This window comes from Coptis chinensis, chromosome 6 (genome assembly GCF_015680905.1).
Source record: "Coptis chinensis isolate HL-2020 chromosome 6, ASM1568090v1, whole genome shotgun sequence".
In the NCBI taxonomy this organism is placed as follows: domain Eukaryota; kingdom Viridiplantae; phylum Streptophyta; class Magnoliopsida; order Ranunculales; family Ranunculaceae; genus Coptis; species Coptis chinensis.
The window spans coordinates 67,305,348-67,331,990 of NC_141461.1; the positions used below are offsets into that span (position 1 = coordinate 67,305,348).

The 26,643-nt window shown below is 41.0% G+C and overlaps 2 long non-coding RNA genes and 2 pseudogenes across 3 annotated transcripts; all 4 read right to left on the reverse strand.

Annotated features, from left to right (window-relative positions):
- Positions 1-481: 481 nt before the first annotated feature.
- On the reverse strand, positions 482-16,302 carry LOC147494055 (uncharacterized). 2 transcript variants are annotated; one of them, XR_015198984.1, is made up of 4 exons: positions 16,196-16,302; positions 4,216-4,323; positions 2,400-2,513; positions 482-770 (listed from the first exon to the last, which is right to left on the reverse strand). It is a non-coding gene; the product is annotated as an uncharacterized LOC147494055 (long non-coding RNA). The 2 variants fall into 2 exon arrangements; XR_015198985.1 differs by lacking the exon at positions 16,196-16,302 and adding an exon at positions 4,716-4,967.
- Positions 16,303-17,402: 1,100 nt separating this feature from the next.
- LOC147494056 (glycosyl hydrolase 5 family protein-like) lies at positions 17,403-19,415 on the reverse strand (annotated as a pseudogene).
- Positions 19,416-22,623: 3,208 nt separating this feature from the next.
- On the reverse strand, positions 22,624-23,247 carry LOC147494057 (uncharacterized). The gene is made up of 3 exons (XR_015197522.1): positions 23,157-23,247; positions 22,795-23,031; positions 22,624-22,725 (listed from the first exon to the last, which is right to left on the reverse strand). It is a non-coding gene; the product is annotated as an uncharacterized LOC147494057 (long non-coding RNA).
- A 249-nt stretch (positions 23,248-23,496) lies between these two features.
- Positions 23,497-24,477, reverse strand: LOC147494058 (indole-3-pyruvate monooxygenase YUCCA2 pseudogene; annotated as a pseudogene).
- Between the last annotated feature and the right edge of the window lie 2,166 nt (positions 24,478-26,643).

The following is a 26,643-nucleotide window of genomic DNA, read 5'->3' on the forward strand; positions in this document are numbered from 1 at the left end:
GGAGGATGAATTTGTAATCTTTGTAAATATATGTACTTACATTTTTCATCCCCGAGTGTTTAAGGGATTACTCGGTGAATCTTCAATTAGGCACCTTAATTATAAGAACAGAGGATAATGCTAGTTCATTGATTTCTCGACCTATTCACTTGTTAACTCAGTTTCATGCTGGTTATAATTGGACGAGATTTTTACAAGGAAGGAAGAATCAATGGAAAGTAGAGAGTTCTCATTGAACGAGATAAACCCTAATTAAAAAGTATCTTGACACAAATCATATTAAAACGAATACTACAACATCTCAACACAAATCATTTCTTTCGAAATTTCAACATATCTTTCTTTGTATTTTTAACGTTTTTAAGAATGTGAAACCTGTCATAATGCACTTTCAACCAAATCTAATCATTTTCCAATCAATCCAACAAAAGCAAGGAAACCAAGAGTCTTCCATACATTATGTAAAAGAAGATAACAATGTTCACCTAGAAGACATTATTACATAAAAAAAACTACACTAAAGGCTATACATAAAGTGCAATATGTTCCAATCTTAATGTACACGATACCAAAAATATGGAATATCGAATCACATACCAAAATCTATTCATAAATCATGATTCAAATAGGTACATTTGATTTCTTCTTCATTTAAAGCATATACAAACGCATTCCCCCACACATTTAACTAATTATTATGTGAAATGTGAAGGTAAAAGATCTGCATTAGGTAATTTCATCGTTTCTGTATCATCTTACTCAAGGTAGTCCTGGAATTAACAGATTAAAAAAGAGAGATTAGTGCAATAAAAAGTATAGAAAAACTTCATGCTCCAAAAAATCCAAGTCATTAAACATTCATACTAATATTACACGAATATATGCAAATACCAATTTTAAATGCAAAAGTGTAGCAAATATATGAAAGCTTAAAATTCTTGACGAGCCTAGCTAGCACATTCTTAAAACAATAATAAAATTCAAGTTAATGCAAACACAAGATGAGAAATAAAAGACCAAGCCAGTTATTTCAATAGCGACAAACTCAACCATACTAACATAGTTTTGATTTCAGCAAGCATCATGATCTTGTCGCGGCTTAAATAGTGAAGCACCACAAATGGTCGAGGATGGTAACAAAGAAATACTTGGGAACTAAAATTCAAAATCCATAGCCACCCCCAAACTTCACCACAAATAGTTTTGAACCTCCCATTATATCGAATTCTCAATCAACACAAACAACGACATTATAAGATATGTTTAAATCTTAAAATACCTATCAGAGCATACCTTAATTGGATATAATTTGAAAATAAGGCTTTGGCAACTACAAACACTCTAAGAGACTATACCTAGCTACTAGTCAACAGTAAGGATCTCAAAGAGACTATACCTAGCCTATGATAGCATACCTTAATTGATACAATTTGAAAATAAGGCTTTGGCAAGTACAAACACTCCAAGAGACTATACCTAGCTACCAGTCAACCGTAAGGACTATACCTAGTTTGAATTTCAGCTTATGTCTATAGATATCCATGTACTATTCAAAAGAACTACAAGAGCTTTCCCAAGGATTTGCAAGACAAAAGAAGAAGCATCACCGTCGATACAGTCAACAAGAAATAGTTAGAAGTAAAACTACTATTACTAGTGTACATACAATGACTAAATTCAAAGTAAAGCTACTATTACTAGTTTATATGCAATGACTAAATTCGGTATTGTTAGTTTTGCCAAGGTCTTAGCCAACTCGAAACATGGTTTAACACCTTCAACTATCATTACTCAAAATCTTGTAAAATTTTACACGAAGTAAAACAAGACTTGCATGGTCAAATTTCTAGGAATCACTCAAGTCAGTGAAACTCATAACTACTACAACAATAGCTTATACTTGGAAGTGATTTAGCCTAGTGATATGGGCCTTGACTAAATCCAGATGATCGAGTGGTAAGGTTCTAGATGGGAAGGAAAGAAGTTACAAGACATGGACCCAAATCCACTAAAATATCACACAACCAATGTTTTGCATACCAATTTTACACAACCGATATTGATATACATCTAAATCAATAAATCCATTTATATGTAAGATTAGTGTCTAAAATGAGCAGATAATTAGGAGAAGTGGGCCAACTAGTGTATAAATTATACAACAATCGCCATTCTCCATTACCAATAATTATGGGGTGCTTATATTTTTTTGCTACATTTAACATGCAAGCATACGTGCTTTTGGTATACAACATAACATGCAAGCAGAAGAACAAGTTATGGCCTAAATGATTCCATCTAAAGAGGCTGGGTTTGGGTTCTACCTAAACAAGGTGAAAAATAAATAAATGAATTCAATGTGGACAAACTTGAACTTATAGTAAAACTGTAAAGCATACCTGAGGCGTAAGATCTTTGTATTCACTGTGCAACACAACCAATTGAGAGAGAATGGATCTACGAAGTACATCTTATGAGTTTCCAAGACCAGGAAATCATTATGCATTTACCACCTAATAAAAAAAAACAATGAATCAAAGATTATATTTAGCCACAATACTAATTATAAGTAGTAACACGTGATCACATGCACTCATCTTGAAGATATATGTATGAATGTCAAACCACTTAACATGCACCTGCCTCATCCAATAATGGGGAGCCCAAACTAGTTCACCTAGAGATACATGCTCAAACAATCAAAAACTCATAGTAGCCTACACAAACTTCACAAATACAAACCTACCAATCAAATGTCTAACCTTTGCATTTAGAAACTATTATTGTTGGCTACAATGAGGTTACAAGACTTAAGTATTATACAAGATGTACCTCTAATGAGAGTATTTATCAGGTGCAATAGAAACGGCCAAGTTTACTTTCTACACTCCAACCCCAACAACACCAAGGACATTAATAGAAATAATAACACTCCATATGTGCTAGATTTTTTGTTTTTAACTAATAAAAATCATCCGACGCCAAACAATCCACCACCAAGTAATCAAATTAATACCTAACCCCACTAGTTTACTAAATACCCAATACCACCAATGACTTTCACATTCATTCAAAATTGTGTAGTGTTGTCATATACTATGCCAATTTCCTGACAATAAATCCTAATCCTACCTTTTATAACTGGGGTGTCATTTCTATACGTGTAAGAGAAACAAAAAATAGGGTTTGGTGGTGTTCAACCTTTGGATTCCTTAATAAATCAATATACAATGGAGTTGTTTCTCTACCAATGTACAAAAGAAAAAGGATAAGACAAAAGATTCTTTTTATAAATAGCTAACCAAGACAGAATATCTTGGGTAACATTTCTAGCGCAGGTCTATCCTTTTCAGAGGCATCCAATTAATTAACAATGACAATCAATATACCGTACCTTTTAAACCTTCGATAATGGCTTCCATGTCTTTTGTTGCCAAGGATTTCAATTGTATAAACACACGAAGAAAGTACTTGTGAGTGGTGATACTTCAGGTCCATTGCAATACAACAAATCATGATCGAAATATTTCTTTTTGTAAGCTTTTGAAATAGTGAGAAATATTGAAAAAGTACCACACAACTATCAAAGGCATTATAGACACAACTTAGACCTGGCTATAAGTAAGCCTATAACAATACCACTTATGAAGGAAGGAAATGATTAGCAATAATCTCATGCTCTTGTTATAAGAATCATACAATATTTTAGCCATCCCTTTTGCATTATGTGACAGTATGGGTGCACAATGACTTCCTCACAAGTATGGGATGTGGTTTTGGACGATTCATGATATCCATGGGGATTCTAAAATGAGTCATGTTTGGATTGACAACACAAGTTCCACTATCAACTACTTCCTTTGTGTCATGACCCATGAGATAACCTACATATATTTGCAATGTAGGCAGTGCATAAATTCAGTTATTCAAAAATAAGAATAAAATCTTCAATTGAGTTTTGCCTAGTCAAGGAACATCCCTATAACTCGCTTAAACACCGAGTTATGTGTCCCAGCTTGAGTAATATTATTTGGAGAGCTACTAGAGCACCTAGGCTCAAAAAATTGCTACTGATATCACCAGTTAACAAAGCACACACGAACTTAAGAGGTCTTACAGAAATGGTAGATTCACAAAACAAAACAGTGATCATGCTTAAAATACAATCAACAATAGATTATTGCATTTGATTTGAAAACAATAATTACTTCATACCTTATTAGGCGTAGAGTGTTGGAGTATAACATTAGTGACTCCCGATTGAATCCTCGTATAGTAAGAAATGGCATTCACTTGTGGTTGAATCTCCATGTGTACAAAGACCTATTCCATCAATGCCAAAGACCAGGTACAAATATAAAATGTAGTCAAAACAGGTAACTACAAGTCTAGTACATTACATGAGTTGACAAAGTCACAACAAACAAGTACACAACAACTTAAAAAATGGAAAAAAGAACATCAAAATAGCCAATGAGTAGTCTCAGGAACATACTCAAGTACCAAATTAAGATATATATAGCTCATCATTTTCAGTTGTTGAAAAGAAACAATGTTTCAGGGACACAACATTTGGGTGATCTAGAAGACGCATGGTCTGAAGCTCTCAATTTTTGTATCTCTTGTCTTGTAAAACCTTTTTTATGGCCATTGTGCATGTACAATGTATAGTAAAACAGTTAAAAACATGGAAATATTATGCTGAAGGAACTTACCTGAAAATCTGAAATACGATTCCAACTGATCTGTATCTACCAAATTCATGACCATGGGGATGACATGTCCCATAGACCGAGGTAACTTAAGGCACCAGAGAGTGAGAGCATAGGATACAGGCCGCAACACGTGAGGCAGTAGTGGACGGTTAGCGATCTTGGGGAGGGAGAGGTGAAGATCGTGGAATCGAGAAACGGTTAGCGGTTATGAAGTATAAGAGAAAGGAAAGAGAGAAGATGAAGAGGAAGAAAGAAAGAAAGGAAAGGAAAAGAGAGAGAAGAGAGAGAGAGAGAGTTAGGATTTCAGAGGGGAGAAAATCTGATCATACATTTGGCGCCGTCTGTGGGGATCGCCAGAGTGACCTACGGTTTAGGGACAAGAAGAGAGGGTTATAGGATGGCAACGATAGCTAAAAAAGGGAGAGGGAGACCAAAAAAAGTGAGAGAGGAAATCGATAAGGAAGACGCTCTGAGTGTGGAGTTGGAAGAAACACAAGAGGAAGGTCAAGACGCGACGACGGAGGCAACCAGACTCCTGCAGGAAGAAGTAGTGAGATTGAGGGAGGAGAATGAAGATCTTAGAAGAGAAAGGGAAACTACACCGAGAGGGGAAGGGACTAGAGAGCCAGAGAGTAGCGAGGTGGGGGGACAGAGCGAGGAAGCGCCTCAAGGGCCAAGAGGTGATCTTGAGGGAGGGGTCACGCTGGAGGTGATCCAGGCAATGATTGAAAAAGATAGAGAAATAAGTCGGGCGGCGGAAAGGGAAAGCCAAGGGGCGGTGAAGAAGGTGGTGGCCGGACTTAATCAAAACCCGCTAGCAAATTCTGTTTGGAATTCCGAGGTACCGAAGAGGCTTTCGCAACCGAGGTTCGAGCGATATGACGGGAAGGGTGAACCTGCGGACCACTTACACCACTTTAGGCAGCAGATGCCGCTGTGGCAAGAGAGTAAATATGACGGACTCCGCTGCATGATGTTTCCCGCTAGTCTGAAAGGGGGAGCTTCGGATTGGTATTACCGATTGACGTCACGAAGTATAAATAAGTTCGAGGAGTTGGAACAAGCATTTGTGGACCATTTCATTCATCAGAAACGGAGAGTAGTGGATATCGCAAACCTCTTCAATGTCAAACAGAAATCCGCCGAGACACTGAGGGAATTTTTGTGTATGTTCAAGGAGGAGACTTTGAGGGTGGAGAATTTGGATGAGCACACCGCGGTAATAGCATTCCAGCATGGGTTGAAGCAGGGTACTAGAGTCCACAAGTCTGTGTCCAAAATCGAAGTCACGACGTTACATGCGTTGTATCCAAAGGTCGAGAAGTACATATGCTATGAGGATATATTACAGAGAACCGCTAAGGAGCCTAGGAAGACGGAGAAATCAGTGCAGAGTGTAGGATAGGACGACCGGAAAGACAGAGGAAAAGCTGTGGCCCGGGAGGGGATCTTACAGGGAAGAAACACACAAAGCTGAGAGAGGTCGAGACATAGCTAGGAGAGACATTCGTGAGAGAAAACCATACCGCGATATAGCGCCAACTCCTTTGAACAAAACTCTAGAGGAGATATTGCCGCTAATCAAAGGGATCCAGTATTTTGAAGGTCCGAGAAGCACGCCTAGAGAGTTGGAAGAGAAGCCGTTTTGCGCATACCACCATATCCGAAACCACAAAACCAATGAGTGTTTCGCGTTACAGTGGTTGGTAGAGAGAATGATAGAAAGGGGGTTGCTGAGAGAGTTCATCAGGGAGGCACATCCGGTCAAAGAAGCGCCAGCCATGGCGAGGATCCTAGGAACCATCAATGTCATCTTTAGTGGGGAAACAATAGGAAGGAATGCTCACAGGGACAAAGTAAGAAGGACGTCCAGCTTATAGCAGATAAATGAGGTCTCAAGTATTCAGCGCCGGTTCAGGGGGAACCGGAAGGGATGGGAGGATAGAATTCACACCAAAGGATCTGGAAGCGGTAATCTCGCCCCACGAGGATGCACTAGTGATAACAATAGCAGTGGGTAACTACATGGTGAAGAGGATATTAATAGATTGCGGAAGCTCAGTTGATTTGCTGTTTAGCGGTGCGATGGAGGAAATGAACATTGAGAAGAGGCAGTTAAAGCCTCCCCGGACCAATCTGTTTGGATTCAACGGTAGCATGACCGAACCCATAGGGGAACTGGAGCTACCAGTGACAGCGGGTCCTGTAACGGTGTTCACCCATTTCATGGTCGTGGACTCCACTTCGCAATTTAATGCAATCCTGGGAAGAAGATGGATTCACGAGATGAAGGCAATTCCATCCACCTACTATCAAGTGATCCGTTTCCCAACTAAGGGAGGAATGTATGAGATAAGAGGGGACCAAGTTGCGGCTCAAAGAATACACCAGGTGGTGGTTTGAGAATTGATCCCGCGACCGGATAAAGGGGCAGAGAGAGATGGGCTGACCGAGGCATAGCAATCACAGATCGCGGTAACAGACCAAGAATTGCCGGTGGGGGCAAAGACAATGGATGAGGTTGAGACAGTGAATGTAGGTACTGGGGAAGAAGAGAAATTGGTGTCTATTAGGGCCGATTTACCGGAGAGTTGGAAAGCAAAGTTGACCGCCTTGTTGATTGAGAACAACGATGTTTTCGCATGGTCCGTAGAGGATCTGGTGGGACTGGATCCGGAATTTGCTTGTCACAGGTTGCATATGAGAGAAGGGGCCAAGCCCATCCGGCAAAAGATGAGAGGCTTAAAGCCGCAGTATGCGCAGGGGATACGAGAGGAGATACATAGGTTGAAAGCGGCGGGGATTATTCGCGAATGCAAGTTCACGGAATGGCTCTCCAACATTGTCGCAGTTCCGAAAAAGAATGGGAAAGTGAGAATGTGTGTCGATTTCACGGATGTCAATTTACAATGTCCAAAAGATTGTTACCCGATGGCGCGGATAGATGAGTTGGTGGATCGGACTGCGGAGTTTAAGTTTTTCTCTTTCATGGACGCGTCCATGGGGTACAATCAGGTGTTCATGTATGAGCCGGACCAGGACAAAACCGCGTTTATAGTAGAAGGGGGAGTTTACTGTTATACCCGAATGCCTTTCTGATTGAAAAACGCCGGGGCTACCTTTCAGAGGATAGGAGAGAAGATGTTTGAGAGCAAAATCAGAAGGGGAATGGAAATCTACATAGACGACATGGTAGAAAAGAGTATGACCGAGGAGGAACATCTGGAGGGATTGAAGGAGACGTTCGCGATACTACGGAAATACAAGCTAATGTTGAACCCTGACAAATGCACCTTTGGGGTGACGTCGGGAAAGTTTTTGGGTTATATTGTCACATACCGCGGAATAGAAGCAAATCCGGACCAGATCAGGGCTTTGGTAGAAATGCAATCGCCCCAAGATGTGAAAGAGGTCCAGAGGTTGGCAGGAAGAATCGCGGCTCTCAACAGGTTCATTTCAAAATCCTCGGACAAGTGTAGACCTCTGTACCTACTCTTGCGGAAAACAACTGACTTCCAATGGACCAAGGCGTGTGAAAAAGCTTTCCAGGAGTTAAAGGTTTATTTAGGAAGAGCCCTATCCCGCCGCCGGGGCAAGGTGAAAAAAGTTGTATCTATACTTGGGGGTGTCAGAGTACGCAATCAGCTCCGTGTTGATAAGGGTGGTGGACAAAACAGAGAGGCCGGTGTATTTTCAGAGCAAAACCATGTTAGATGCAGAAACCAGATACAACAGGATCGAGAAATTTGCTTTGGCTTTGGTTTTCTCAGCTTTGAAATTAAAACCGTACTTCGATGCTCACTCAGTAGTGGTGGTGACAAACTTGCCACTCAAACAGGCCTTGAAGGCGGACAAGTCAGGAAGAATGTTGAAGTGGGCAGTAGTGCTGAGTTCTCACAACATAGAGTACCAGATCAGGATAGCGGAGAAGGCACAGGCTATGGCAGAATTCCTGGCAGAATTCCCAGCCGATGACCCTACATGGGGAGAGGAAATGGTTATGGAACGAGAGGGCGATCCCATTCATGACCCATTCGACCCTTGGGATATGAGGAACGGGTGGAGGGTCTTCGCAGATGGTTCCGCGACCGACACCGGAAGTGGAATCAGGGTGGTATTGGTTACACCAGAGAATAACCGGTTAGAGTTGTCGATGAAGTTGGGGTTCGCAGCTTCGAATAATGAGTCAGAGTACGAAGCGGTGATAGCAGGGTTGGAAATGGCCCCTGATCTGGGAGTGAGTGAATTGACGGTGTATTCAGATTCCAACTTGGTCATATGTCAAATGAACGGAGAGTTTGCGGCCCGATGCCCCAGGATGGCAAAATATTTAGAAGTATTACAGAGAAAGGCTAGCAAGTTTACTCAGATCAAGTTTGCTCATCTGGGCCGCGGTGAGAACAGACACGGCGACGCGTTAGCATATGTTGCGGCGGTGCTTCCGGGAACCGAGGGCAGAGCCGTTGAAATCAGGGTGCTGAGCAAACCAAGTACATCAGAGGGTGAAGCGGTTTTGGGAGTCACCGAGAAAGAGACAGGGTGGATGGAACCCATAAAGAGTTTCCTTTCGAGGTCAGAGATCGAGGACAAACGGGAGAGAAAGAGAATGGAGCAGGTGTCCCAAAGATACACTCTGATAGATGGTGACCTATACAGACGGGATGTCAGCAGACCGATATTGAAATGTATGGGGCTTCAACAGGCGGAAGAGGTCTTGAGTGAGGTTCATGAGGGGGATTGTGGAAGTCATTCTGCGGGTAGGACGACGGCGCATCGATTATTATCACAAGGGTATTTTTGGCCGCACATGAAGCGAGACGCAACGGAGTATGCCAAGAGATGTGAGAAATGTCAAAGATTCTCACCGCTAATACACGCTCCTGCTGAGTCTTTGCATAAGGTGTTTAGCCCTTGGCCTTTCGCCATGTGGGCGCTGGATATCGTTGGACCGCTTCCCTTAGCTAGTGACAAATGAAGGTTCGTGTTGGCCACGACGGATTATTTCACCAAATGGGTTGAGGGTGTGGCACTACAACAGGTTAAAGAGGAGCAAGTCAAGAAATTCCTGTGGGAAAACGTAATTTGCAGATTTGGGCTGCCGCATACCATAATCGCAGATAACGGTACTCAGTTCACTGGGGGCAAAGTACGTGATTTCCTCCAAGCATTCAAGGTGAAGCAATGATTCTCAGCTCCTTACAATCCAGAGGGGAATGGTCAGGCAGAATCCTCTAACAAGACTATAATGGATAATTTGAAGAAAAAATTAGAGGATCGAAAGGGGGCATGGGCGAGACGAAGTTGAATCGGTGCTATGCTATGCATCAACCAACCACACCCACGAACCTCCACTCAAGAGTTGCCATTTGCCATGGCCTATGGAGTGGAGGCAGTGATTCCCGTTGAGATGGTGGAGGCGACTACTAGAACCAGAGCCGTAGAAGGAGTCAATAAAGTTATATTAGCTGCTGAACTGAACCTTACAGAGGAAAGGAGGGATATGGCGCGCATCAAATTGGAGGAATACCACAGGAGATTGCAGAGGCAATATGACAAGAGAGTGAAGCCACGGCAGTTCCAGTGGGGGGGGGCTGCTCGAGACGAAGTCACCCTGACCACCGTAAAAGAGAAAGACGGAAAACTGGGGCCCAACTGGGAGGGGCCATACACTGTGGCCGAGAAGGGGGGTGTCGGGACCTATCGGTTGCAAACTCCGAAGGGGGAAGACATCGCAAGACCTTGGAACATAAGAATGTTGAAGAAATTCCATGAGTGATGCTTTGTACAGTGTTATTTTAATTAAAGACAAGCTCTTAAATCACTAGAGATTATTAGTTCAGTGTATGATGAAGTTTTGTGTCACACATGTTGTCATTGAATCAAGTGCAATTGAGACCAAAGAATTTGGTGGTATAATGGCCGCGAACTCACAATGTAACTTGATCGCGGAGGACGAGATCCAAGACCAAATTGTGACTAACTGGGCTGCCCCCAAGCAGCCTCACGGCCAATAAAGACAGCGGAGGGGACGAGCCCTTCGCGGACGATGAGGTCCAAACCAACTGGGGGCAAATTGAGTCGCCCCTAAACAGCCTTCACGGCTAGAGACAAACAAGGGACGTGCCTTCTTCATGGACGATGAGGTCCAAAACCAACTGGGGGCAAACTGAGCTGCCCCTAAGCAGCCTCAAGGCAGTAGAAACAACGAAGGGGACGAGCCCTTCGTGGACGATGAGGTCCAAAACCAACTGGGGGCAAACTGAGCTGCCCCCAAATAGCCTCACGGCTGTTAGAGACAACGGAGGGGACGAGCCCTTCACGGACGACGAGGTCCAAAACCAACTGGGGGCAAATTGAGCTGCCCCAGAATCGCCTCACGGCTACCAAAGACGATGAGATGGGAAGCCATCTGCGGATGCAGATGTCCATAACCAAATTTTGGGCAAACTGAGTTGCCCCAAAACTAAATCATCGCAGATAGCCAAGCATAATACAGATGAGTAAGTTGGGCGAATGCAGAGTTCAGGGCATAAGGTTGAGCAAGTTGGTAAAACATATTCCCACATGAAAATATATGAAGTACATCAAGATCGGCAAAGGTGCTAGCAATAGTAAGTAAGGCATTAGCCCACTGGGAACACCCAGAAATACGGGACACACATAGTATCCAAAACAACAAGAAAATAACAAGTGCGGAAACAAAATGTATTGAGATGTAAAACAAAGGGCGGAACTCCGAATACTGCTCCTCGGCCGGTGCTTGCGTAGTGGTGTCTTCGAGCATCTCTTTCTGGGGCGAGCCTTCAGATATGTTCACCACCTCATCATTTGCCACCGGGACAGTGCCAGGCTCTTTTTCAGGCAGCGGAGTGGAAGTAGCAGGGGGTTCGGCGGCCTGGTCGAGAGCAGGAGGTGGCGAGGGAAGAAGTCTCCCAGCAGCAGTGAGCTCGGCCGGTGACCGATTAATCGGAGTTCTCTAGCAATTTTTTTTTTAACGCTGAACGAAGCGTCAGGTGAGGCGTACCGGGGACCGGTCAAGGGTGGTCTGAGCGGCGGCCTCCATTTCTGCCTTCTCGCTAGTCATTTTAGCCTGAAGGTCCGTTATCTGCTGGCGGAGAGCTCCTTCCGTGGCTTTATGGTCGTTGTGTGCCTTGAGGGCCGCGATACGAGAATCATCGCGCTCTTTCTCCAGCCTAGCATATCGAGCTTTCCAGCCGTCCTGCCCATGGATCTCCTGCTTTACCATCTCCAGAGTGTCCAAAGTGTTGGTCAATCCACGGATGACATAGCCAACATCCAAGCTTAGCTGAACGCAAAGGAACGTTAGATGTGACACAAAGAAAAAACGTAAGGCAAGAGAATCAAGATGAGACTCACCTTCTCCCACCCAGTGTAGATAGCAGCGCAATGGGCGGCAAACGTTCCTGAGTCGCCGTAGGCTTGATCTCGTGGAAGATGGGGGGTGAAGAACAGGGAGGCAGCCACCGCAGCATTGTCTAAAGCGGAGTCTCTAGTGGTGACGGGGCGATCCCTGGCCTTGAACTCGGGATGCCACACTTCAAGCCCAACGGGCACGGGATCCTTGCCATGACGGCGTGATGGGACCAACGGTCATGGGGCCGTAGCGACTGGGGCGGATGGGGTAGCAGGAGTAGAGGTATTTCCCGCAGTTCTACATCTCTTGGCGGGGCCGATTTAGTCTGTTCATCTTCAGGATCGCTGTCCCACAATTTGAGCTTATTGACATCCATGTTCTGGGGGGGCGGAGGGGAGCTGGAGACTACAAAATCGTCCTCCCAATCAGCAAGGGAAGAATATGAGCCGGGGACACCTGCTAGGATGGATGAGTCAGGAGTAGCGGTAGAAGGTTTGTTGGACCGAGAGGCGGCGGCTCTTAGGGCCTCGGCTTGAGAATGGGAGATCTTCTTGGTGTAGCCCCTCTTCTTAGTCTTGGGGGGAGAAGGTTTGGGTAATCTCTCTTTAGGTGGAGGCAGACGGTAGAAAGGGCCTTGGTATGGGCCAAAGTCTTTGAGAGTTGGGTCGAGAAGGAGCGGAGTGACTTTTTCAGGATCAATGCCTAGAAGGCCGCACTGGTCGTTTCCCAGACCGCGGAGTTTCTGGAAGATTGCGGAGTAGACACCGTTGTAAAGTTGAGAGTGAGAGTCGGGCCTCCAACCTGTGACAAAGAAAGTTAGCGGCGATATCAAGAAAAGAAGAAAAATGAGTAAAAGGACACACCAACTGATCAGCTACACTTACCGCTCTTGAGGAAGTGTAAGTGCCTTAGAGAAACTTCAGGAGGTATGTCCGCTGACAGAAAGTTCCCGGACACATACAAAGGGTAATGGTGCCACACTTTATCAGAGGTGGTGATGTGAAGAATGAAAGATTTCTTCCGCGGACGACTACAAAAGGATTGATAGCCTACACTGCCAAACTTGGTACTCTTTTTGATGAAGTAATGGGCAATGATATCGCGGAGTTTGATTTGGGGAGAATTGGTTTTGTTGTAAAAGTTGGCAGCGTACATGACACGCCATAAATTGCCAATGCCTTGACATGGCGGAATGTTGAAATGATTGCATACTTCCACGTCAAGCAAGGACAAGGGGAACCTTAAGCCAGCCACTATTTGCCCAACCGTAATGACCAGGCTCCCTGGCCGCGGTTCCACAAGATGGGGAAAATGAGTTACGCCCGACACATGCTCTAACAGCATATCATCTGGGATGCCATAAGCGCCCTTGACCGCGTCTAGGTTGGGTCTGCGGTAGTATGAGGGAGGTGGGGGAAGCTTAAACGATCTCCCCGAGGTAGAGGGGATAGCGGCAGGGCTTGTCGACCCGGATGTGGGGGACTCTGACCCGTCCGCGATGGTGTTACTAGATCTAGAGGGTGGGGTCTCCGATCTGTTAGTTCGGACGACGGAGGAGTTCGATGACTCCGAAGCAGACATGAGGCTCAAAAATGGGCGATGCAGAAAAGAAATGATTTCCAAAAATGCAGTCAAGATAAAGATATCACAAAGCCTAATGGGCGGGGGGAAGAGTTAAACGGTGATCGGAAACTAGAAAACAAGAATGGAAAAGAGTGAAAGGAAAAAAAGAGCAAACCTGACTTTCAATGCAGCCGCAAGCCAAGGAAGAGAAGGCGTGGAAGACGGGGACAGTGACTGGTAAGAAGACCACCGGAAGAGGAAGCCAACAGGAAGAACGGGATAGAGGAGAGCAGAGGAAGAGAAGGGAGAGAGGTGCTGAGGTTAAGAGAATAAAGGATGGAGGAATAATGGGAAAGATGAAGGGTTTGAACGGGATTTGAAGCATCGGGGGCAGAAGGGTAATTTTTCGGGTGGTACGACCCAAAAGCCAAGAGAGATGAACCAGAGGATGGGCGCCACGTGGATATCGAGGAACGAGGAGTCAGGTTCTGCAGGTAATCATGATGCGTGAAGGCATGCTAAGCACGCATGTGAGAGGGCAGAGCAAGCACGTGCCAGTTGGGAGAAAGCACACGCTAACACCAAGAAGTAAGAGAAGGAGGGGCCGCGGATCAAGCAAATTGAGGATATCTCGGTCCCCCGAACGAAGTTCTTCATAGGGTTCTGGGGGCCGAGAGGGGGCATTTGTATCTACCAAATTCATGACCATGGGGATGACATGTCCCATAGACCGAGGTAACTTAAGGCACCAGAGAGTGAGAGCATAGGATACAAGCCGCGACACGAGAGGCAGTAGTGGACGGTTGGCGATCTTGGGGAGGGAGAGGTGGAAATCGTGGAATCGAGAAACGGTTAGCGGTTATGAAGTATAAGAGAAAGGAAAGAGAGAAGATGAAGAGGAAGAAAGAAAGAAAAGAAAGGAAAAGAGAGAGAGAGTTAGGATTTCAGAGGGGAGAAAATCTGATCATACATGATCCATGCCCAACAACATGCTCAGCCATGTAGCTAATGGTCTGCTATTAGAAAGAAGTAATCATTAGCATTAAAGAAGCTCCAAACAATACGCACAGACAGAAGAAATGAGAATGTTCAGAGGAATCCCCTTATTATTAGACAAAACCCAACCAAGAAAAATGTAACGCGTATTTCTTTTCACCAGTTTACACCAGCAGTATAACCTTACGTCCTTGCCATACCTTGTAAACAGCACGCCATGTATAATTAATGGTTGCACAATGTAGTGCTTTCTCAGTGTGTTATTAGGGCTTGAGACATGCGAGCAGAATGCGACCTTGTAACTGGAATGTGCATGGTGCTTAACCTTGCTGCCTGGATTCTACCTGATTCAACAGGTAACGATGGTGCACCGGCGCAAGACCGTTGGTGATTATTTTGGTCAGGCACATTTCTAACTGGGCGAGGTCCGACGTTAATTGCCTTCTCGCATATACAGCTCATTAATATGTGCCGGTTAAATGTACCCAAATCTTTGAAAAATCGGTCAGTATCATATCTGTTTGACTATCGAATACGTGTTAAAAGATCAATAGAAGGCGTCTAAGTTGCCAATAGAAAACAGTGAATTCGAAAATAGACATGGACCATTTAACTATTTAAGTATGGTTTGATACAGATATATGATGGGAACAATTTAAAAAAATTATGTACGAAGATTAAAAGAACTTATGAACTGGTATAACAGAGATATTAGATGGCAAATATTAGGAAAAAAAGAGAGGGTAATACAAGTGCAACAATGATATTGGATGGCAATATGGCACAAAAGGGGGAAGTATTGGTGCTCATCGATTTGCATATTGCCCCTACTGAAAGCATATCAATATCTCTGCTGACCACCAAATATATTGTAATACTATCTCAGCGCATGCAATATCATGCCTAATTAAAACTGCGTAGAAAAAAGTGAAAAACTGAAAAGAAGCTTTTCATTAAAAGATTAAAGGGTTAACTAGTATTACCCCCTACTAGATGAGCCAATTAGGATTTCCCCCCACTAGATGGGAAATGGTCAACCCACTTTTTTTTTGTTTTTTTTGTGTATGTGTGTATTTAGGGGAGAGACCCTAATTTTCCATCTAGTGGGGGTCAACCCACTTTTTTTTTGTTTTTTTTGTGTATGTGTGTATTTAGGGGAGAGACCCTAATTTTCCATCTAGTGGGGGGAAATTCTAATTGACTCATCTAGTGGGGGCTAATACTAGTTAACCCAAGATTAAATAAAGGTAGTTTACCAGTCACTGGTTTTGTTTCTTCGACACCAGCGGCATTTTCATCTTGCGACTCTCTCATTCTTAACTCCACTCAAGTACCAAATTAAGATATATATAGCTCATCATTTTCAGTTGTTGAAAAGAAACAATGTTTCAGGGACACAACATTTGGGTGATCTAGAAGACGCATGGTCTGAAGCTCTCAATTTTTGTATCTCTTGTCTTGTAAAACCTTTTTTATGGCCATTGTGCATGTACAATGTATAGTAAAACAGTTAAAAACATGGAAATTTTATGCCGAAGGAACTTACCTGAAAATCTGAAATACGATTCCAACTGATCCATGCCCAACAACACGCTCAGCCATGTAGCTAATGGTCTGCTATTAGAAAGAAGTAATCATTAGCATTAAGGGGGGCATCTTACTCAGAAAGAAATCAAAGAAAATGTCACTATTGTTTCAGCCAACTTCAAGCAGCAAGAATTTCTATCTACAACCACCTTAGCCAATGCCTAGCTAGAGGAATATAGATGTAACTCACATATTTAGACACTGGTATTACCTTTGGCTGGCCATTTCGACCACCAATAGTTGTACCAAGTTAAATCGCAATTATCAGTATGTAACCTTCTTGACGCTTGTAGGAGATGGAAATGACGGGAAATGGAGCAATGTAGCTAATAAGAGCACACAGCCTGGAAAGAATGGAGTTCTGTAGGAGGATATATATTTGCTTTCTTTGGAGTTGATAGTTTGAAAGACAGCAAACTGGGGAGGAGTTGGGATGAAGTGATTTTTTATAAGCTCATCCCCTACCAAACAAATTAAACGAACCAACCAGAAAAAAAATCAATTATGTCGTATAAGAGAAGCAACCTGAAAATCGAAGCTTGGGTGATGGTGTGAAAAGGGGTGGCGGGGTAACATAAAATAGAGATGAAGCTTGTAAATTAATTAATGGAGTAAGCCAGTAAGGTGGTTATAAGAGGAAAAAAAAAACAAGTGAATATTACAGCAGAAGAAAGTACTATCACAGGGAAGGTTGTTCGACTGACTTGTTTTTTGTTTGGCTCCTAAAATAAAAACAAGAACAGGTCAGCAATGCATATTTAAAAAGAAACATACATCGACAAATTGTTCTATCATGATATTGTAATTCGTTGATTAACCGGAACAGTTGAAATAGAAACTAAATTTCTCATTAAGAAAACAAATAACATAAGCAGATTATCAATGTCTAAGAAATTTACTCTTTGTTCACTGCTCCACAATCAGATTGGATCCCTCCAACTCCGTCACCATCTTCGAATAAATAATTTCCATCGGCAACTCCTACTTAAAGACCCCCTAATTGGACACAACATATTTAGTTACCATCAGAAAACAAGGGAAAGGTAGCATGCAGATTTAACTTGTTTCGCGAGCTCGACTTGTGCTGTTTGGAGAAACTGATATTTTTGTTAATTAAAATTATTCATATATTCAAGTTCGAAAATGTCCAATATATACATGAATTTCTACGTTGAAGGTTTTCTTGTAGTGTCAATGATTTTAAACCACTGACTAACAGGATCACACTTGGGATCTTTTGCAAGACATTTGCATTGATTAGTGATTATAGTTCCGTCCTTACTGACATCCAAGCACACCCTTTCTCCGCTGGCAAGCTCTGAAGAAAGGTGCATTCTAGAGTTTGATATCATTTCCCATTTTGAACTTGAATTGGTGCAGTCATTCCCAAGTCTAGGTGGTAGCCCCAATCCAACACCTTGCAAATCCAATTAATTCTTTTGTGGATTGTAATTGCCATCCAAGAAACAACTCTGGATGCAAGAACCACTCGCTGGATGGAAAAATATGTTATGTAGTTCTCCACTAGAAACACCTGGACCTGCATTTTACAAACAAAACATACACATTCAGAGCGTGATTCCTAGAGTATATGTGTATAAACATGTTCTGTATTTCATGGCGGATGATCAAATAACACCTAGGCTCCCCTTGAAAAATGTACATTTTTCTCAACCATTAAATCATTAAATTTACGGTGTATATATATATAGATTTAACTAAAACGTACCTTGAAATGGAGATTGAACGGCCTGAAGCCTTCGCAAATAACTTGAATTCCTTACACTCTCCCAATCATAACTCAACAATCCATACGTCTCATCCATTGCGTATACCCCTCCCCTCAAGTAGTAACTCCCTTGTAAAGCCCATAGAGACCAATCCATGTCCCAATCAGCTATAAAACCTAATATACAATTAAAGAACCTATTCCCGTTCTCATTGAGACCTGTCTGATCTGTCCCGAATTCGCCCAGAAAAACTGGATAGCCTTGTTTCAATAAAAATGTATAATTATTCTGAATGTTATTCATGAAAATCCCACAATAGTCGTTATGATTACTTTCCACCCAAGCAGTCGCATTTTCTGTGAATGCATACCAATGACCCTCGAATACTAGCTTTTTTGTAAAAGATACTTTCACCTGTTTTTTTCTTAAGAAACTCAGATCTGTATCAAAGTATAGTCCGGAAAGTACAACAAGGACTTCGGGATTTGCTGCATGTACTGCTTCTGCTCCTCGTTGCATGTACCTAATTAACATCATACGTAAATTAAACTTGGCAATACAGAAAACTTATACTATGACACATGAAAATTTGTCATTTCACAATACTACTTGTAGTGCGTTGAGATAGTACTATATATTTTTACCTGTACCAGGCCTTCACATTCTGGTTAGGTCCTCTTAATTCATTTCTAAGGCTCATTCCTATGACATTTTTAGTGCCTTTAAACATTGTGGCCATCCTACCGAGACCTTTTATCCAAAGTTTTGGATCAAAGTCTTTATCACCAAAAAAGGCACTGCTATCGTTGTTGCTGCAACACCAACCCGGTGTGGTGATGTGGTTGTCTAGTATCACCATGATGTTGTTATCACCAAGGCTCGAAACAACATTCTGGAAACACAAGAATATAATTTTCAGAAGAAAAAATAAATATAAAAACACATGAAACTGACTAAATTAATTATTCCGAACTCCACAATTTTCCTTAGTCCACAAGAATCGTATTGCCAAGTTTTGGCTATAAGGGAATTTACCTTAAAAACTTGGGAGAGGCTCATATTAAGGAACCTTTCGTTGTTGACTTTGATCCCACCAAGAGACTCATAGAGGCCTAGGCTTTTGAAGGAGTTTTCAACTGTCATAGACGCTAATGTGTGATTATTAATCAAAGCCAAAGGCCATGTAAGTCGAACGCAATTGAATCCCATAGATCTTATTTTCTCAGAAATCACATCTACTGGTTTTTTACTCAGCCCCTCAGCAACAGCAGGTTGAAGGTGATCAGGCCAATTTACACATGCTAGCTTAACTCTATTTCCATCCTCGTCAACTATCCATCTTGAATTGGTGAATAAAGGCGTTGCCAGTACATGTTTTTGTAATGCAACTGTGCTGAGACATATAACTAGTAACGAAGATAACAAGTTTAAGGAGAAGTTGTTCTTCATGGTGTGGTGTGGTATTGTTGTGACTCACTCAAGCACAAGAGGTTGGATTCACACAACTTCAGATGTTGCTTGATTTTATTTGAAAAGGATAGTTTATGGCTCCATTTTATAGGCAAGTTAGTTGCAAACCAATTTGGATAATAGATTTTTTTTCGATAAGAATAGATTGGCTGAAGCATATCTTGATCGCTAACATTAGCAGTTAGTAACAAAGCCAGATAGCGTAAGTACGACAATGCTGTGGCATACTGGCATATATCTAAACTTGGATGTTTCGACCTTGAGATGGAACTATCTGCATACACAATGCCTGAATTAGAAATCAAATTCACTACACACTAATCTCATTTTCTTTGTACTTGGGTTTCTCCACGTTTAACCAAAATACCTATTTTTTTCATTTTTTTTTTTTGGATATAAGTAGGACATTTGCTAATTTTGTCCAGTGCACCACTTCCATATCCATATGAAACTAGCAGCCCAAGCAGAAGTATTCAATATGTGCAAAACACACTGAAGGCCGGCGAAGTCGTGTTCTAGCCTCCTTGGGACCATGTTTTACCGATTGACTTATTGGGGTATAGATACTAGCTTAGCTAGCCTCCGGACTATTGACCGGTTTCAACACTAGGATCCAGTCGGGTACATAAACCCCCACTATTTTGGTACGCACACAAACACACACTATAATAATTCTATGATATTAGATTGATCACAGTGGTATATTGATACGTGGCTATCTCCTTATTATTATTGTTATCTACAATAAAGCCACCAGTGGCTATCTATATCACTTCTTTATTATTATTGTTATCTACAATAAGGGTAGCAGTTAAGTAGCTCCTAGAGTCCAAGTTGAAGTAAACTGAGTCCCAATTTAATGACCTCGAGAAATCATTTAATAAAACTCTTCATTTCATTTTTCTTTTTTAGCCGAAATTAGCAAAAAAAAATATTCCAATAAAAAGGTAATAAATATTTCATCCAAGATTGGGGTCAAGCAAGAAGATAGGAAACTACTCACACATGGATTTTTGTTTCTTGTGTTACTATTCTTTCAGTTAGAAGCATAGCTTTTGAGGATTCCAGTGTTCCCTGCTATAGTCTCTTTAGCTACTGGATTGCAAAATTTACACCAAACATCACAAGCTTAGACTGGTGTAGACTTTTCCGTTCTTGGGTCAAGAGGACATTACGTGCTGGTGGTAGAGCAGATGACGGGAAATGATCGAGGTCTCCCTGCATATATGTTAACCAACGTATATACCTGCATATTCAGCATAGCAGGAGAAAGTAGTGGTTCGGGGCTAGCATACAACAATGGCTATTTGATTTTGAAATAGAAAAGCTATAATTTGATCCTAAAGTAGCTTTAAGATATAAAACCAATACTTCCGAACGTTCTCTACGACGACAACTTTCAAATGAGATTACTCATTAACAACACTACACCAAACTCTGAAAAGTAAGAAATGCCTTTTAGCTTTGATAGGCGAGACAATTTATATTGGAGGGATGTAGAAGGCCGGTGGAGGGTGTTGTAAAAACAGGTGAATCCGTGAATGATGTGATGCAATGAATGGCTTAACCACGGGTGGGTGCGGGTGGCCTGGGTGCTGATGGCACACAAAGTGTCATGTATGGCTATACTACTACTAATCTATAAAGGGTGCTGTATTGGGCGCCACTAAAATTAGATCGGGCAGTCTCCAGCCCAAGCCCAAACAACAAAGTCCAAACAACAAAGCCCAGATTACCTCCAAATCGCAAACCGGAAAAACCTATTCCTTCGGTCATCTCTCTCGTGCAGAACCCTTCGCGAAACCCTAACCAAAAAAATCCAAAATCTGAATTGAAGCAATCCAATCGCGAAATTGAAACAATCCATAAACAATCCAATTGAAACAGTTCAGTTCCATAAACAATAGCAAAATTGAACACGAAAGGTTTGTAGAAAGGGTGCTTGCTTTACCTTGAGAAATAAGTAGAAAGAAGCGGAAAGGGCGCTCACGTTTTTTGGCTCCAGCTGCTCGCCTACACGCAGAAACCACGATCGTCGAACACCCCGACCAGCAAGTCTCTCCTTATGGGAATGTGATGTTTGTCTTGTTCAGCTTTATATAGTCTGAGAAAATGAGCGCTCGAATTTCCTATATATATTTTTTTCTTCGAGAGAAACTGAAAAAGAGAATCAATGCATTGAAAGTGAACAACAAAAGATTTTTTTTAAGGGTTATCACACATTCCTTGCTTTATTCCTTGGTCTTGTTTTAGTTCTAAAAGATTTCTTCCATAATGGCAGAAAATAATAATAGTAAAAAGAAAAGGAGTTTTGAAGACATGCAATCACAAACCAAGATGGTTGTTGTTAGTTAAGAACCAGTTTTTAAGAAACAAAATGGTTCTCATTCTGTTAAAAGTTTTGATCCCAGAAGGTTTGGTTTGTTTTTAGATTCTTTTTTTATCAGTCTATATTGTTAAAAAGATTATTAATTGATATATTTTTAATGGTTTTGTAGTTATCAGAAGAAGGTGTATGAGGTGGCGAGAAGGAGGTCTTGTTCAGCTTTAGGGAGGACGTAGTCGAGCTTTCTGAATATTTGGAGGTAGAAATTCTCAACCTTTTTTTTTCCTATCCTTCGTTTGAGCAATGAGCATTTGCTTGGAACTTTTAGGTTTTTACCTCTAAACAGAGTAGCAGACTATAAACGATAAACAATAAAACTATTGGTAGTGGTCTGGCATTTTTTTATTGGTAGAGAATATTGTTTCGTCTGGCATTTTTTATTTCTAGTGTGGATTTATACTTTTGTTTAGATTTCCATCCAATTTGTTGGTCTTCAGGTCTTGATCTTCGTACACTTTGAGTTGGTAGACAAGCACTTCATGTCTATCTCCTTTTGTCAAATTCTATTGACTTTATTGACAAGTTATAGCAACATTAGCTCGGTATATTTCTTTTTTTTAGGGGCTGCCCAATCCAATTTGATGAGTGCCCGATCATTTCTTTGAACCTTATAAACAGAAAAAACTTGGTTATGCCATCAATTAAAAAGAGGACAAAAAAAATGAATTGTCATACAATTCAACTAAAAATGATCCTGTACTTGTTCTCTAGTTTATGCAACATTTGTAGAGCACAGAGTTTCTTTTGCGTCCTTCAATAATGGCATATAAACTATCAGATTTCTTACAAACAAAATAATCATAAAGGAACTGAAAGGTATACCAATGTTGCATCATCAACAGCTTCTTCCTCTGTAGGACAAGTAGCCTCTTCTTTGCTAGAGCTTCCATTGTCAATCTCACCCTATAAGATGTAGTTGCAACAACAGAAAAGAGAAGAAGTAGAATTTTCAAAAAAGGAATTATAACTAACCTCAATAGATTTAGGACAACATAAACCCTCCAAAGATAAATAACCTTCCACTTGACGTGAAGCAGCCCCGAATGGCCTTGGACAAGGAACCCATGCCCATGGAGGAAACACAGGATAAATTACTTTCCATTTCTCACATAGTGCTCTTGCACTGATGTTAAAGTCATTTGGCGAGAGTGTACCATCCCAACTAGAAGAGAAACCCATGTTTATTTGATATGTAATAACTTGAGCTAACTTAAAACAAGAAAAAAAATATATCAGTATATAATAGTCATCATCACTTACAAATTATTGCTTGCTCAAAAGCTTATGAAAACGACAAATAAATGTTAAAAATCATTAATTTAGAGAAAACTTACTTGATGAAAGAAGTCGATCGTTTTTGTAATTTTGAAGGAAAAAAAATTTGGACCATTTCTCGATTTGTGCGTGTCATCCTTGCACATGGGCGAGGATGACATGCACATGTGTAAGTAATGAGAGTATTGAATGAGAGATCAAGTGTAGCATTTGAAAGTATTAAATGAGAGATCAAGAAACTTTCTTGGTGCAATACTAGGGCCAGGGTGCGTCATGGGTTCCCAACGACTTTAGGACAGGTCTTGGACATAGCTCAGTTGGAGCCTGGCTACTTGGATCTGTTGGGGTAGCGAGGTTTCCTAAGACAAAGTTCTAGCATTTCACGCTATGCATATTGGCTTGGTCTTTGTGCCATCAATATATTGCTTGTCTGAACTCCTTATATAGGTGGAAAACTATATTTCCACTATAAAGTTAAAGGGAACACTGGAAATTCTTCTCCAGAGACTGAGTATAGAAACTAGTCTTGGTCACATCCATGACACCGTAGCTCAAATGACTGAAAAATTCATTGCTTTGAGTTCAACAGACTCTAGACTGCCTAAAGTATTCAAATTGCCCCAGCTGACTCTTGAAGGCTTTTTTTTCTTACCTTATAATTTCTCGAGGAATCATCATAGAACCATGTGATTGAGGAGTAATCAATTGAGCTTCCCTTTATAGCTGGAGGTTCATATCTCCATACTAGAATTTCCACATCCCACAACCAAAACATTCTTTCCAGAAAACTCTTCACCGTTTTTATACGAACTCGTATGTAGAACTGGACCTTCAAAGTCATTCATTCCTTCAATCGCTGAAACCACGACCTCTCGAGTTCTCTCCGGTTGCTACAACTAACTAACCCGACTAAGGTAACTAATCTCCTCCAATCCCACAGTTTTCACTCTCCATGATCCAAGAGTGTGATCATAGGCAAGACTTTCTCTTTGTTTGGTTGAATTGTGGCTCTAAACCGAATTTACTCACATAATAAGCATCTAAATAGTCCACAAAGTGCTCTTTAGTTGGGTAAGTAGGGAACTTCACGGGAATGGCATGAGGGGTAGCTCACGAGAATTTTTAGGAAGGTGAAGATGTAGTCGATCATAAGCCTTGCTCTTCCACAATGAGGCTATACAATTAGCCCTCTCTACAATCACACTAGGAACTCCTCTTCTCTTTTAAGGCAGGTAACTACAAAGAAGACACGATGGGGCTGGCACCAACAATGATTGGACCTTGCACTAAAACACACCTTCCATTTTTCTTCATGATCTCATCAAAAGGATCATGAACTCTTTTGCTTTCCACTTCTCTCAAGCAGTCCACAAATAGCATGAGAAGAACAGTTGTCAACTGACTACTTAACTAACTGTCTAGTTAAAGTGGGTGCTATTATAAAAGGAGAGAATCCCTATGAGTAGAGCACGCTTAAGGCCGGACTCATTCCTTTCTACCGTTTCAAGGACAGAGCCAAAGTTCAAGAGAAACTTCAACCGTAAGCTAAGCGAGATGGTTTCGATTGAGATGGTTTTATCAACTTGGAAATAAATGTATAGATATTTGGATGAAGGAAGAGTTGCTTTGCGAATAGAAGGATCAAAGAATGAAGTTAAACTATAGAAAGGGAAGGGTAGTGTGATATGATATAATACCCAGCAAAAAAATGATGTGATAAATATAAATTCGTTGAGTATATATATATATATATATATATATATATATATATATATATATATATATATATATTAAATGGTATTAACCAATGATTACCTCCCATATATTAAACCAACCAATAAAATAACGTCACTATATCTGTTAGAAGAGCGTGGGCACATCAATGGCTAGAGGTAGGATTATTAATATGCTAAACAAATTGGCTAATATGGATAATGACCATATCCTACATATATATTTGTGATTTTATGACTTTTGTTGTAAGAACTACGCTAGGTTGCAGCACGACTCCGAGTATACTTTCAGTGCCATTACCGACATCTCTCACTCATTTAGTCAAGTCAATTAACAGAATAAATAGAAGACCTAGCATATTGCAGCAACTCTTTGATGTAGATGGTCTGATCCCTTGTTGTCATCTTGAACTATATTTGTGCGAACGGAATTTTCCTCAATTCATATTCCCCATGACATCTTGGAACAAGTAACTACCATGAAGAAGTGCTAGCTACTAGTAACATGACTTGGACTGCATTTAATTTGCATAAGCTGAAGACTTGAAGCTACTTTTGTTAGAGATTATTTTACATTCTATAAAGTTCTCCATTTTAGTAATAATACGCTTAGAGAAATACTAGCGATGCTACCCCTTAGAGGGTGATACCCCCAAACATGTGATTTAGGTCCCCGTTTGAAAATTAAAAAATGAGTTGCTTTACATCTTGTTGCTAAACTTTCATAGTGCTCATCTTTCATACCTAGTATTTTCCTTTAGGGCCTGATGTTATAAGAGAAGATACTTTTACCATTTTATGATTAGTGTTTTTGTACATTCTGTTACTCACCTTTCATACTGCTTATGTTCTTGAGTCTTGACTAATGAGTAATGACCTTGATCACATGCAGCTTTTACAAGTACTTGCTTAAGGTCCGGATCTGTGGGGAACAAACTGAAGCGGTAAAGCATTATAGGTGAGAAGCTCTTTCTTTGGTTATCAAATTTACTAAATGTACAATCAAGGTGGTTTTTTTGGGTGGTTTCCCCTATGCTTGACGAGGGACAGAGTCAAGTTCATTTTGTTGTAGAGAGAGTCCAGTTATTTTGTTGTAATACTTGTTGTACATAAATGACGGTTCATACAGAAACAGTCTTGTATATATATACATTTTCACTGTCGTGTAAAAATTAGGTTATATGTACATATGGTTGTTCGATCTCACATGTCAGTAAAGAATCAGTTGTTCGATCAATGTATTCCTAATATTTACTCTTTGACATCTGTTAATAGTTTCTTGTAACTTGTAGTGGTTGTCCTTTCTTAATACTGTTAATATTGTTAACAAGTTACAAGACATATAACCATGGCGTTTTGAAAGAACAAAAACTTTTCTTTTGGAAGTCTATCTTTTCCTTCTACTTGCATCCACATATTATGCGGCTAGAAATTGTATTGTGGGTTGAATATTTTATAGGGTGTTATGTACATATGGTTGTTGGAAGGATGCATGTCATTATTGATTTCCAGGTTATGACAGGTTTAAGTATACGAAATGTTGACTAAACAAAGGAAACTCTGCCCAAAACTCGATAGATTTTGGATAGTGTAACGCCTCATTCTATTTCTTCATATATACTTGGAGTTATCATAGCAAGCTTATAAGTATATTAGTTTTACGACTGGGATGATCTCTTTTTTCTAGTGATTTTCTTTGTACATTGTTTATTTAAATATGGTTTACTAATACTTGTTTTATTTTTCTTTGTAGCGATGGGTCCTTGATCAAAGAATGTGAAGAATGTAGCGAAAACTACATTCAAGGGTGTTT